The 15,222-nt window shown below is 49.0% G+C and overlaps 1 long non-coding RNA gene across 1 annotated transcript in view; it reads right to left on the reverse strand.

Moving 5' to 3' along the window:
* Nucleotides 1-871: 871 nt before the first annotated feature.
* The window catches only part of LOC133255770 (uncharacterized), a 40,992-nt gene continuing 26,641 nt past the window's right edge, over nucleotides 872-15,222 (reverse strand). Inside the window, exon 2 of the long non-coding RNA XR_009739045.1 lies at nucleotides 872-1,241. This is a non-coding gene — a long non-coding RNA (uncharacterized LOC133255770). The remainder of the gene's footprint in view (nucleotides 1,242-15,222) is intronic.

Here is a 15,222-nt window from a genome sequence, read left to right on the forward strand (position 1 = left end):
CATAATTAAAGGCTATCAGGGTATAAGTGTAATATCTTCATTTACATCATTCTTAACTTTCAAACGGAGAAGGCAATAGCACCCCACTCCAATACTCTTGCCTGGAAAATCCCATGGATGGAGGAGCCTGGTAGGCTGCAGTCCATGGGGTCGCCAAGAGTCGGACATGACTGAGCGACTTCACTTTCACTTTTCACTTTCATGCATTGGAGAAGGCAATGGCACCCCACTCCAGTACTCTTGCCTGGAGAATCCCAGGAACGGGGGAGCCTGGTGGGCTGCTGTCTGTGGGGTCGCACAGAGTCGGACACGACTGAAGCGACTTAGCAGCAGTAGCAGCAGTAACTTTCAAAACCCTCTCATTACTCTTCCCCAAAACTTGTAGTACAGACCCTTTGTCCCTCTGGTAGAAGAGGGCAGACAGGTACAGGGTAAGATGAGCTGCCTCGCCTCTCACAACAAGTTCAGAAAGAGACAGAACCAGGCAAGAGGCCAGCTGAGCAGGTGCCCAGCCCAGGGCAGTCTGGTGCCCTCACAGCTTCCTGCAGTGCTTTGGAGACAAGCCCCAGGTCACCCTGAAACCCACGGGCAGGCGGCAGGCAGGCAGTCAGGCAGCTGGCTGGAGGAGTTGGCAGCAGGGACGTCCTGGATCAGAGCCTTGGGCCACAGCCAAGGCTGTTTAGTTGAGGTGGAGGGTAAGGGTGGCGACTTATTCATCCTCCTCTGCAGCGAGCCCCAGGGCAGGTGCCAGCAATTTGCCAGTCCTGAGTGACAGTCCTGGGAACCGCTGAGTGGCCGGGAAAGGTAGGGACCACCCCCACCCGGGTCCTCATGGCCACGCTCAGCAGCTGAATGAAATAAGAAATGACGGTAAAGTGACAAAATCGAAAATGTAATTAAGACAGATGGAATCAACTGGCGGGGATGATAAAAGCCGTTCCCCAGGCTCTGAGATTTAAAGCGAGGTCACGGGATGATTCCATCTTGGCCACACAGCCAGCGAAGAGGTGGCAAGGGTGGGAGCTTGAGGATAGGAGCCAAGCTCTGTGGAGGACAGTGAGCAAGCTGGGCTGTGGCTGCACCGAGAGAGATGTGGGTCGGATACAAGAATGAACTTCCTGGAGAAGCGGGTGGCTAAACTTTGGCATAAATGTGACATCATCTTCTTTCCCCAAGGACATGTACTTCACTCCTGGACTGACTTGGACACAGAGGCCTGGACGAACTGACCTCTCCAAGATCTGTAGGAATAAGAACAGCTTGATTGTCGAGTGAGGAGTCTGCACAGATGACATTTGGGAAGAGGACACACGGAAGGGGGCTCAGTGTACAGCAAGTCCCAGAGCCCTTCTGCAGGCCAGAAATGGGAGGGTGGGAACTCAGCCAGGCCCCATGGAGGAGGATGTCACCATGCTTGGTCTGACAGCTCCGAGTGACCCCTTTTTCTCTTTTGGTGTTGCCCCTCATTAGACTAGGAACACAGCAGGTGTGAATTCCACTCCTGAACCCAGAGGAAGCAGCAGGTCTCCTCTTGGGCGTTCCAGAGGCTCTGATGGACAGAAGCCTAGGGGCCCTGGGAGGAGAGGGAGTTTAGGCCCTCATGGAGGGCCGGGTGTCTGGGATCCTGGGGGAGATTCACACTAGGAACAAGGGCTCAGCACTGATATCTGGGGCAGGCTTGCTCTGCCAGCCACTACTGAGAGAGCCGGCTCAGCCTTTGCTTTGTGGAACTGCACAGGCCAGCTTTATTGGCCCGCATTCTCCCTGCATCCTCTGCCAGTGCTCTCTGCAGGGCAACAGGCTGGCAGGAAAGGCAGCTTCTTTATGCTTGGTGACCTCCCAGGCTGGTGGGAGAGAAGAGACTTGTCCTCCAATTCAAGGCAGTCATTGAGCTCCCATCTGTTGAACATCTACTCCCTGCAAGGCCCAGGTGGGCAGGGCGAGAGAAGCTTAAAAGGTTCAAGGTTTGTTAGGAATGGAAACCTATTCCTAGTAATTAGATATAAGTCACTTGTCACTTAGGTAGTAACCCAAAGTGATAGGTGGTTCACATGGTGAATGGATGCTCAGGAGCTGGGGGAGGAGGAATTCTGTGCAGGCCAGAGTCCTCAGTGCTGGCTTCTTGGATGAGGAAGGGCATGAACCTGACCTTTGCAGGACGAGAAAGAATGACTTGAAACATTAGAGGATCGGAATGCATCCTGGCTGGCTCAGTGCCTACGTAAATGCATAGAGATGAGAAAGAATATTCAGAAAGAGTTCATTTGAACTTCAGCACAGAACTAAGGTCCAGGGTGGGGTGCACAGAACTCCTAGGAGATCCCAGCAGGTCCAAGGCCACTATGGGATCCAATGTTTCTCTGTGAGTAGCGCTTGTGCCCAGGGCTGCATTCATTTCCCCAAATGGATGAATCCATCTCCACGTCAGTTTGAGATCCAATCAGCCAAGGATTCGGGCCTCTTACTCTTGTGTCTACACAACAGGTTCCCCAATCCTGACCTATTCCCCAAGCCACAGAAAATGAAACCACAGAGACTGGAATAAATGTCCCCCTTCTGCTGTGCCAGTAGTGAAGGATCAAAGTCAACCGCCCCCCACCATGGCCACACAGTGGTGAGATACTGGCGGGAGAGGAGGCCAGTGCCCCATGTATTCTCCTTCCACTAGGAGCTGGACTGTGCGCTCCACTGGCCCCAAGGCCGGCCAGCAGTCCTCCGTTACCAAAGAGGATGTAATGGAGACAGGTTGGTCCTGCCATCCCTGAACCATCTTTTATTATAGGACACGTCCTTGTTATAGATACTGAGCATAAAACAGGGCCGGCATCATCCAAGAGATTGGAGAGACACAGGAGGAGTGCTCCATCATTTCAAGTACACCATCCATCCATCCGTCAGAGGCCCAGCATTTATGCCTGCAGCTAGAACACTGAAATACCAGGTCAGGATTTATTGGGGGGAGGGCGGGTGTTAAGTCATAATTTATGCCATTCTCTCTCTTTCTTAGGGACAGTCTTTCTGAAACATCTCTGTCTCCCTGGCTAGCCATTCCTAATGACCCAAGACGTGTGTACCACGTCTTTCAGGGGTGTTTTCTCCATTATCTCTCCCAAACTTACCTTGGGGCAGTCCCTGCCTCTGATCTGAGGATACAGGTCCTCAGATCAGAGTACAAACTGAATGATGACAAGAAGATAAGGTCCCTTTGCCTGCTGGATCCCCTGGGGATGTCAGCATTTCAGGGAAACCCCACCGCTTCACCCCTGATGACTCCAAGGGAACAATGGCAACTCTAGGTCCAAGCTGTGTGGCCTTGGAGAGTTCACTCTCCACACTCTTACCTTCTCTGGAAAATGAAGGGGCCTGATTGGATGAACTCTAAAGCTTCCCCCCACCAGCCCCCCACCAAAAACTGGGTAAGCATGTGTCCTGGAGACCTCAGCTCATGAACTGGTTAGACAGCATCACTGACTCAATGGACATGAATTTGAGCAAACTCTGGGAGATAGTGGAGGACACAGGAGCCTCGTGTGCTGCAGTCTATGGGGGTCACAAAGAGTCAGACACGACTTAGGGGCTGAATGACAACAACTAGCAAAAGGTAGGCCTCCCAGCATTCTGGAGAGAAGTTAAAGTCAAGGACTGTCACAGGGGCTGTGAAGATAATGCTTTGTCATCCCTCATCTTGGGAGGATCCCAAAGGGAGCTGTTCTTTACAGGAGGGAAGTACAGGGGCTTCAGTGCTGGTTTCTGCCCCCCTTTCCCTCTCGTCTCTTATTCTCTCTCTGACTCTCGTCTCTCTTTTCATCCTCATCTGATTTATGCCTGCCTTGAACTTTGCCATCCTGCTTCCAACAAACTGCTTATTTCAAACCACCTTTTGCCAGACCACAAAGAGCCCCAGTGTTGACCCAGATGAAAACCAAAGCCTCAGTCTCCAAATTCTGATTGGTCTTATTGACATTTAATGGCCTCAGAGGAGCCTGTCTTAGCAAGAAACCCCCTCGGACAGGCAAAATTGTTGGAGAAACATTCTTGAACATGGGCGGTGAACATCGAACATTCTTAGAAGCTAGGAACCATGCTCACTCTAATTTCCTCATTCCACTGCGTTCTTTCTAGGTTCAGCTGGTTCTGTCCAGAACCATGAGCTCCAGGGCCCTTTCAGGGAAGGTTGACTTGGGATGGAGTTGTGTGAGATAAGGATTCACACAGAGGAAATGTTATAGCTCCAAACACACGTCTTAACAGAACAGGTAAGTAACACGGTTGTGAAACAGCACTGTCTTTTGATCAGATATACAGATTTTAAAAAATTTTTTTGAATCTGAAATATCTTCACCTAGCCTGGAAAGGAAATACATTAAAGCTATACAGTGAAAGGTTCCCTTTAATTCCCATCTAAGATCCAACCAGTTCCTATGCCCCCACCTCCAAACTGCTACTAATTTCTTATGAAGTCTTCCAGACTTTCCTTATGTCTGTTATAAACATAACCAAATATATATTTACATTTCTCCCCTATTTTCCACCAAAGTTAGTATCCTATATCGTATAGTATCCTATATAGTATTGTATCCTATACTAACTTTCACCAAAGTTAGTATACTATATCCTATATAGTATCCTATCCTATTCTGCTCCTTTCTTATTTCACCTAATGAAATATCTCGATCTTTTTATTTCTTAGAAAGTTCCTTCATTCATTTTCACAGCTATACAGTATTCCATTGCTGACTTTATGTAATCCAAAAATCTTTCTACATCCAAAAACATTTTGAAGTGGCTTGAAGGAGACCATGCTGCTTCCCTGGTGGCTCAGGGGTAAAGTTTCTCCCTGCAATGCAGGAGACCTGGGTTCAGTCCCTGGGTTGGGAAGATCCCCTGAAGAAGGGAATGGCAACCCACTCCAGTATTCTTGCCTGGAGAATCTCACGGACAGAGGAACCTGGTGGGCTACAGTCCATGGGGTCACAAAGAGTCAGACACGACTGAGCAGCTAAGCATGCACACACGAAGGAGAACGTACCCTTACTGGAGGATGTTTGAGAAAAAAGATCAATATGACTCATAGCAGAGAGTCTTCAGTTTACATAAGGATGGACTTGGGATGCAGAAGACATGCTTCCCCACCCCCACACCTCACCCAGATGCTTATCCAGTAGGTCTGAGATCGGACCAGTAAGCTGCACTTTAGCAAGTTGATTCTATTCCAGGCATCTACAGCCCTTTCTTTGAGAAGCTCTGGTGAATGGGAAAGGAACCAAGAACTACATCCTCTGCTGAAAATATTGAGGTTGTTGCAATTAATCATTAAATTTAGCTCCAAGGTTCCTGGCAGCTCAGACCAAAGTGGAACCAAAAGGATATAGTGTTCTCCCTGCCAGAACAAAAGGCCGGTTTTTCAGGAGACATAAACGCATCTCTGGCACTAAATTCTAAGCAAAATTTATCATGGGAGCCATCACTGAGGGGACATTGAGCTGTACAACAAGCAGCATCTTCCCCAACAGCCACAGAAAATGCAGGCACATTCTTCAGAGTTCCTCTGCAGAAGTCATGGCCTGGCCCCAAGCTCCAGACAGTCCAGCTCAGGACACTGTTTCTGCAGGAAGCTCAGCCAATGCTGGCCAGAGGGGAGGAAACACAGGCCACCTGAGAGTGAACGTCCAGAACATTCATGCCATGGTCAGAAAGTGTGAATGGAGAAGCTCAGTGCGACTGAGGAGAGAAAATCAGAAGACGTACTCCCTGGGCTTCTGAACCCAAGGCAAGGCGAGACCTCCGTCCTCCGTCCCTAGGCCGTGACCAGTATGAAGAAAGAGGCCTCTCACCTTACCCTAAGAAGCTCCTGGAACAATATGGTGGGAGGGAGGAGTGGATGGACAGCTATTTCCCCCTTTTCCCCACCTGTAGCTTTGAGCATTTCTCAAGTCTTCAGCAAACAGTGTCACTTTCTCGTTAAGCATACAACTCAGGAATGGAGACATGGTGAACGCTCAGTAAATGTTGGCACTGATGATATAGGTAGGGGGGAGGGGCAGGAACCAGTGTGTTCCCCATCCTGCTGTCCTTGGTATATCTTGAAAATCCCCGGTGTTTTATAGATTCCAAGGGGACAAATCAAAGTAAGTATGTCCAATATCCTAAATATGATCCCTTAACCCCAACTTCTGTCGACTCAAATTTGTTGTTATTCCCAGTTGTACTGACACTTTGTGACACCATGGACTGCAGTACGCCAGGCCTCCACGTCTCCCACCATCTCCTGAAGTTTGCCCAAGTTCACGTCCATTGCATTGGTCATGCCATCCAACCATCTCATCTTCTGACGCCCTCTTCTCCTTCTGCCCCCAATCTTTCCCAGCTTCATGGAATTTTCCAATGAGTCAACTTTTCGCATCAGGTGACCAGAATACTGGAATTTCAGCTTCAGCATCAGTCCTTCCAATGAGTATTCAGGGCTGATTTCCTTTAAGATTGACTGCCTTCTCAAACTTAGGCAGACCAAAATATAAAGCCATTTTCTCCTCTTGGCTCACCCTCACTCCAAACTGGACAATGACCTCGGCATCATGATTGTCACCAGGATGCCCAGAGACTTGAGGCTGTGACTGAGTTGGAATAGATGAGGACACATCCCTAGGGGGTATTTATCAGATGAAGCTGTGATCTGGGCAGATTTCATTCCTGTCCCCGTGAGATGGCAGAGAACTAAAGAATTACAGTGAGGACTGCTAGTTCTATACCAAATTCATTCTCCTCCTTCCATAATGATAAAGTTGTAGTTGGCCATGTGGTTGTCAGCTAGGGACTACATTTCCCAACCTCTGTGCAACCAAGTGTAATTGTCAGACCAATTTCTCACGAATAGTGAATGCGGTATACACCATTTCCAGGCCTGGGCCATGGAACCTTAGCATGTGCTCCATTATCCTCCCATCCCACAAGCCCATACTCAAGACATGCCTTTGACTCAGCTACAACGAAGCAGGTAAGTACAGTGCCCTAAAAAGTGGTTCTTAATATTTTAGAGTACCTTAGTTATCTAGGAGGCTTCCCTAGTGGCTCAGTGGTAAAGGATCCACCTGCCAATGCAGGAGACTCGGGTTCAATCCCTGGATAGAGAAGATCCCCTGAAGAAGGAAATGGCAACCCACTCTAGTATTCTTATATGGAAAATTCTATGGACAGACAAGCCTGGTGGGCTACAGTCCACAGGGTCACAAAGAGTCAGATACAAGTGAGCATGCATGCATACAATCACGATGGTCCTTAAAAGCAGAAGCAGGAGGCAAACAAGTCAATGTCAGAGTGCTGTACTAGAAAGACACAACCAGCATTTCTGGCTTTGAAGATTGGAGGAAGGGGCCATGAGCCACAGAAGGAGGACAGATTCTAGATGCTGGGAAAGGCAAGGAAATAGATTCTCCCCTAGAGTCTCCAGAAGGGAGCACAGTCCGGTCAACACTTTGACTTTAACCAGTGAAACCTGCGCCAGACATCTGACCTCCAAAACTGTAAGAGAATTAACTGTGTTGTTTAGGCCGCCAGGTTTGTGGTACTTTATGTGGCAGCCCTAGGAATCGAACAGGCTTGGGAACTGTTCTCTGAGTAAGGCTGATCTGGCCCCGGAGCCGGGAGCTCCTTGAGGGGGTTTGTCTCCTCCACCTCCCCCATGCACCTGGCTTGGGGCGGGTCCTGGGAAGGACGCACAGTGAAGTCATGTGCATACGGCTGCACGGCCTTTCCTGCTTTCTGAAACAAAAGACGAAGACCATGTTGTGCCACTGTTTGGGACACCTCATCACTGACTCCTACAACTGAGCCCTGACTGTCCAGAGACAGGACTTCATTTTGGGCCTAACCTGAGCCTTCATTCTACTGATCACTTTAGAAAAAAACCTTGACCCCTAGAGACGAGACTGTGTTAGTATGACTGACACAAACTAGCCCTGCCCCCACGGCCCAGCCTTTCACGTCCATCAAGGCCACTGGGGACTTTGAGGAAGTCTTTTTTTTTTTTTAATAAATTTCTAGATTTTTTTTTAAGTTTTCTTTCAATTTAAAAAAATTGGTTTTTTTTGGTCATACCACATGGCATATGCGAGTGTAATCTTAGTTCCCTGACAAGAGATAGAACCCACACCCTCTGTATTGGAAACGGGGATTCTTAACCACTAGACTCACTGCCAGGGAAGTCCCTGGGGAAGTCTTTGAGGGAGACTGCTGCTCTGTTAGAATATGCTCCAAGCTGGGGGTGGGGAGAGGCGGGAAAAAGTGAGGATAAGATCCAGGCTCCCTCTGGAGGCCCATCTTCAGCTTGTGGACCTGGGAAGGGCATCTGGCCTCTGGAGAAGGAAGCAAGCTTGACCAGGGACTCTGGGCATATGGAGGGCTCTGCTGAGTAAGGGGTTGTGTGGTGGAAAAAAGCAAATATCTACAGGTAGGGAGGACTTAACAGAATCTTCACTGACTCTCCAGCCTCTGTTCCCAAAGGGAGCCCATCACCTCGCTGACACTCCACTCAAGAAGCTGCCCTGAGCCTGCAGTGGGCCTCGAGCCCTCCCAAGTGCTCTCTTCTGGGAAGACCTCGGTGATCTCCCAGCTCTCCTTGGTGTTCATGCACTGACCCCCTTTAGCCTGCACCCCCTTGCTGCATCTCCTTGCTCCCTGAGTCACACTCTTGTCTGCCCACCCAAACATGAGCCTCCTGAGGACAAAGCCCTATTTCTTCCTGAAAGCAGGCACTCATGTCTAAGCAGGAAGAACTGGAAATAAAGGATGACATTAGCTGGCAGTTGTAAAAAAGGTAAAACCACTGTAGTTGATACCTTTGCTGGCAGACTGGAAAGTTGGTGGGAATGCTAACCCTGAGCCAAGTGCAAGAACAGAAACTAGGAGCCCTGGGATTCAGACTCAGCCTTGCCAGGGTCTCCCAGTGTGACATTAGGCACGTCCCTTTACCATCACCTGCACAGGCTTGGCTTCCTTATCTTTAGAACAGAATTATAAATCCATTCATGTTTAGCCATGGAAGATGATTTATGAGAAGGACCTTAAAAGCGTCGGGAATTCTTTTCAGCCCTGAAATTGAAACAGGCAAAAGGAATGGACCCTGCACAACTGAGCCAGAATGAGAATTATGTCAAGCTAAGGACATATTAATTAAATCCAATAATCCTCTACCAAAGTGGACTCCTGGGGCCAAAACGGAGGGATGGGATGTTGGAACCAAGGAGAGAGGGACCAGTAGAGATGTGCTGTCTTATCCATCTGGTCAAACAGCCCTGGAGACAATAACTATCTGGAATGGCCCCTCAGAGTTCCGTGTTTGGGACCAGCAGGCCAGGTCTTGATCAGACAGGGAAGAACCCAGCCTGTCAATCATTTACACTTTAGTGTGAATTCTATAGCCACTTTACCCTCTGTAAGGGGTTGATCTGTCAGCCTGAACCCTCCAGAAAAATGCAAGATTCTGTCCCAGGTATCACAGTGAAAAGAATCAGTCATGGAGCCTTCAACTACACAGCCACTGCTCTCTCAGCTCAGTTCAGTCACCCCTGAATCGCAGAAATGTGCAAATGGTCCTTCTTGCCCTTCTCACAAGCATAAGCAGTGAATGGCCATGCCCGGGAAGTAGAAAGATCCCATACTTAGCGGTGTCAAGCCTTGGACCAGTTCCTTGAACAGGAATCAGCCTCCTGAAGTGTGCATTGCTGCTGCTAAGTTGCTTCAGTCGTGTCCGACTCTGTGCGACCCCATAGACGGCAGCCCACCAGGCTCCCCCGTCCCTGGGATTCTCCAGGCAAGAACACTGGAGTGGGTTGCCATTTCCTTCTCCAATGCATGAAAGTGAAAAGTGAAAGTGAAGTCGCTCAGTCCTGTCGGACTCTTCTCGACCCCATGGACTGCAGCCTACCAGGCTCCTCCATCCATGGGATTTTAATGATATACAAGTTCCCTCATAAGCTTGGATTGCAAGATTCTGTGTCAAGGACACACACACAGATGCTCTAAGGCCCTGTTGCCTTTTCCTCAGAGGGGCGGTTTTACAATCCTCCGTGGAGCCCCTGACCTATTTGCATAGGGTTACTTCGTGGGAGGACACGGGGGCTGCAGGCCTGGCGCTTGAGGCTCACTCTCTAGGCACCCTGGAAAAGACCCTGGAGCAGCCAACTCCCAGGTAACCAGTTTGCACAGCATTCTGCTAGACCTGAGAGTTCAGGGGCAGAGGGAGGGCCAGCCTGGACTTGCCACTTTCCCATGCCCAAACCCCTCAAACTGCAAGGGGTGCATTTTCCTTCCTTTGGAAACAGAAGGGACTGGCAGCTTCTCCACCATTCTGGCATTGTTTGAATGGGAATTCATGCCAGAAAGGGCTGAGGTGGAATGAAGGAAGGAGCTAACATTTAGAGAGAGAGTGAAAGACAGGGAAGCCTGGCGTGCTGCAGTCCATGGGGTCACAAAGAGTCAGACATGACTTAGCAACTGAACAACATTTAGAGAGTTCCTGCTGCTGCTGCTAAGTCACTTCAGTCGTGTCCGACTCTTTGCGACCCCATAGATGGCAGCCCACCAGGCTCCGCTGTCCCTGGGACTCTCCAGGCAAGAACACTGGAGTGGGTTGCCATTTCCTTCTCCAACGTATGAAAGTGAAAAGTGAAAGTGAAGTCGCTCAGTCATGTCCGATTCTTCTCGACCCCATGGACTGCAGCCTACCAGGCTCCTCCACCCATGGGATTTTCCAGGCAAGAGAACTGGAGTGGGGTGCCACTGCCTTCTCCTAGAGAGTTCCTACCCTGTGCTCAAAACTGAGGGAGCACTTTATAAGCATTCATTCATTCTTTCGATCATTAAGTCATTTAGCAGTTACTTCAGCAAATACATAGTAAGCATCCACCACACCTCAGGCCTGGTCCTGCCTCTAAGGAGTCCACAGAATAGCAAAAGATATGAAGGTTATGTCATTACCTCTCACAAAATCCCTATGATGAAGGTACTATTCTTCCCATTTTACAGATGAGGAAACTGACAAGCAGAGAGGTTGAGCAGCTGGCCCAAGTTCACACAATGTCTAGGTGGCACATCTGGGAAACAGCTTTGGGTTTTGATTCTTTACTGCGACCCCCTCCTACAGTGTGTCTGTCCTCACATGTAAAGTGAGGGTGCAGCTCCCTATTTGCAGCATTCCAACAAAGATTAGATCAGAGGCACGGGACATTCAGCTCTGTCATGACATGGACGTGCAGTAAGTGGTTCATGGCACAGGGGCTCTTGTGGCTCCAAGCCCTGCTTTCTTCCTCATATGTTTGTCGGAGACAGGCTGCCACAAAGCTGTACTTAACAGGAGCGCTGGAAGGAAGGAGGCAATTAAAGGCTTGGGAAAGCCCGGGTTCTGTGAGAAGCAGATATTTATCAGTCTGTCACCAGGTAATAATTGAGCACCAGTTGTGTATCCTCAGGATCTGAGAAGGAAATGAAAGTCCAAGAAGATAAAATCCCCACCTTCAGGGAACTCTCAGCATGGTTATGGAGGTAAAGCAGACACATGAAACCACAGAGGTCAGAGGCCTGGCTATGAGTTCACAGCATAAGTACTATAGGAACCCAGAGGTGGGCATGGGTAATCAGAAAGCTTCCTGGAGAAGAAAAGACTCAAGCTCAGCCCTCAAAGGATCTAGATGGGTGAAGAAGAGGGGCTGATAAGAGGGTATTAAGCAAGCTCAGCCATTGGGCATGATGTATTTTTTTAATTTTTAAATGACTGTAGGCTTCAAGAAGTTGCAAAAATAGCATAAAATGTCCTTAAGTACCTGTCACTCAGCTACCCCAATGGTATGGGGGAACATAGGGACAATTATAGTGATTTCAAAACCAAGAAATTGATGTTAGCACAATACAATTAACTAGACTATAGACCCTACCCAGATTTTACTAGTTTTTGCCTGGATTCACTTTTTGAATATGTGTAGTTGTTGTTGTGTGTTATTTAGCTGCTCAGTCATGTCTGACTCTGCAACCCCATGGACTGCAGCACACCAGGCTTCCCTGTCCTTCACTATCTCCTGGAGTTTGCTCAAACTCATGTCCATTGACTCAGTGATGCCATCCAACCATCTCATCCTTTGTCACCCCCTTCTCCTCCTGCCTTCAATCTTTCTCAGTATCAGGGCCTTTTCCAAAGAGTCAGCTCTTCATATCAGGTAGCCAAAGTATTGGAGTTTCAGCTTCAGCATCAGTCCTTCCAATGAATATCTAGAGCTGAATATTTAGGATTGACTGGTTTTATCTCCTTGCAGTCTAAGGGACTCTCAAGAGTCTTCTCCAGCACCACAGTTTGAAAGCATCAATTCTTCATTCTATAAGTTTATTGCGTGTATAAATCTGTATTACCACCACTACAATCAAGATACAAAATGGTTCTATTACCAAAGAGAAGCTCCCTTGAGGGCACAACTTAAATGGCCCCCATTATACCCTGCTCATAGGCACCAAGGACGTGACAGGCCCTGTGCTCTGCTCGCTGATTGGACAGTCTACTTATCCTGTCCGGCTCTGCCCAGTGAAGGAAGTTAAGGCCTGGGTATCCAGGGGCAGATCTCCTGGTCTTGGCTGCAGCCCCCATACACAAACCCTCTGTGAAGAGGCTCATCTTGCTACTTTCTGGCAGAAGGAGAAACTGAAACTCTGCAGACTTGGTCCTCCCCAGGTGAGGCTGGGGCAAGCTCCCTGTTATTCAGCACCACGGATAGATCCAGGGTGCCTGAGAAAGCAAAGGTTTATGAAGATAAAAGAAAGGACTGGGTGTGTCTCTGGGTCACCTCTTACTGGAGATGGACCAGCCCTGGATGAATACTGACTCCCTTCCCTCAAGGTCGCAGAGCAGGGAAGTGAGAGGACATTTCGGGAGCGTGGATCTCTGCTGGCCTGACTCCTCTCTGTTATTCAAGGCTCATCCTAAGTCTCTTGTTCTGAGAATCTCTCCTTGACTTTCCCACCTTGCTGGCTCCCTTCTCTGAATTAATTTACCCCAAGATCTGGCAGAACCACCCAAGGCAGCCTGGGAGCACACCGTGTGCTGCTCTCTGCCTGCTCCCACACATGAAACGGCACCCCTACCCAGAATGTGCTGCCTTGAGACAGGACCAACTTGTTCTTCACTTGTCTCTTCTGTTCTCTCCTTATCCTCCTACTCATTGCAGATCCACACAGGGCTAGGCACTCAGGTTCTTTCTGTATGACCCATTAGCCAGAGAATGACTTTGTCCTCAGCTTTTTCCTTTCACAGTCCCATCCTGGGCACCTTTTCTATCTGGCATTGTTGGTACAGAGAGTAGAGGGGAAATATTCAGACTTTAAGCTGCCTGCCCGAACTCCTCAGTCCAGTTTCCTTCTCTTTCTCCCATAGGCTGTAGGACCCCTCCCCCTATGAAATCCTCATCCATGGTCTTTATTATGCCTGGATCTTGTCTCCAGTCACCTCTCCCATTGGCATCAGTGAGAAACCTTGCCATGGAGGCTGTGCTGCCCCACCCAGATGGCCCTTACAGGACTCACTCTCACAGTTGATGGGAGGTGCTTATCTGACAGCTCTCATCTCTCCACTCTCTATGGGAATTGTCTCTGAAGAAAGTGTCCTTGTCCAAGATCACATTCCCTTCCCAAGGCAGTGAACACCCAATTACTGGTCAATGACACAGTATAAAGACCCAGCTCCTTCACCCCAACTCAAGACAACTCTGAAGGATCATTCCAGCATCAGAGCTCCTGCAGAATCAGCTGAGACTATCACTGAGACTGCCTTGCAGCTCAGCCTCTCCCTCTGCCCAATCCTGCTCCCTTTCCTCCCCCACAAACATTGGCCCTGGGGCCATTCTCCAATAAATTTTCTGCATATTAATCATTTCAGAGTATGCTTCCAGGTGAACACAAACTAAAATCTTGGCCCCATGGGATTAGGCTTCCTATTGATACCCCTGCACCATCTGACAACTCAGACCCAGGCCCATCAAGGCACAGTAGAGCCACCTTGCATACCAATTTTTCCCCAATTTCCTAAAGACTGCTCACTCCACTTTCAATGACAGCCCTCAGTCTTGCTTCTAGCAGTAAGCCTTCCCTGATGTTCTCTGGGTCACCTGCCATAGTCAAATGGGCTTTGAATGCAAGAAGATTGGGGTTTGGGTCTCAGCTACCCCACTGACCAGCTAGGTGAACCTGGGCTCATTATCTAATCTTTTCAAGTCAGTATTCCCATGTCATAAGCAGAAATTATAATAAAAGCATCACAGGCCTGTTAAGAGGGTTAAATGATGCAGCATAAGGAAACCTGTTTAGCACAGTGGCTGGCATATAAAAATGTGCTCAACAAATATGAATTTCCTTTCCTTCTTCTTTTGGGTCTGGGACACTTTCCATATAACTGCCTATTAACAAATTTTTGTTAACCCAATACTGAGCATCACAAGCACGGGGTGGCACAGGTCTACAGGAAAAGTTTCAAATTTTCCATGTGCCAGAGCAGGGGAGTAGGTGACGGTCAATCAACTCAACTCTCCTTATATGCTAGCCTTGATTTTCATGGTGCTGGAAAATTCTTGGCATCCAACGAAAATTCTTCACAGCACAAGGAATAGCAGGCATTTTCATTTTGCCCTAAGAGGAAATGGAATCCAGCCAGACCTCCTTTTATACCTGGCTGGAACAGGGGCTGTTTCCTTAAGACGCAGGACCAGCCCTTTTTCCCAAGCAGCAGGGAAATGGGTTGGAGCGAGGGTGGTACCTGAGAGTATGGCTGCTGGGGCCACACTGCTGGGTGCTGGCTGAGAGCAGGTGAGCAGACAAATCAGCCTGTTAAGATCGTTTTGTGAAAGTGCAACTTGTACTGAAATAATAGCACCAAGAATCTAATTTTCCAGCCACTGTCTCTTCCCAAATGCAAGGAGCCTCTGCTCCCCTCTACTGTCTCCCTGCTCCCTCAGCCCAATCCCTCTCCCCCCTCCTCAGGTGAGCAGAAGAGGCCCTGACCTCCCCAGGCTGAGCCACCTTCTCAGAGCAGCATCCTTGCATGAGCTGAGTGTGCATAACAGGAGCTGGAGGGGGCGTAGGAAGCCTGGGGCAGGAAGCCACGGACCCCAGGCACATCCCAGCTCCAGCTAGGCCCTTTCTGTCAACCTTGGCCCGGCACATGCCGTCCTCAGTGACACTGCACTGGGCTCA

This window comes from Bos javanicus, chromosome 10 (assembly GCF_032452875.1).
Source record: "Bos javanicus breed banteng chromosome 10, ARS-OSU_banteng_1.0, whole genome shotgun sequence".
In the NCBI taxonomy this organism is placed as follows: domain Eukaryota; kingdom Metazoa; phylum Chordata; class Mammalia; order Artiodactyla; family Bovidae; genus Bos; species Bos javanicus.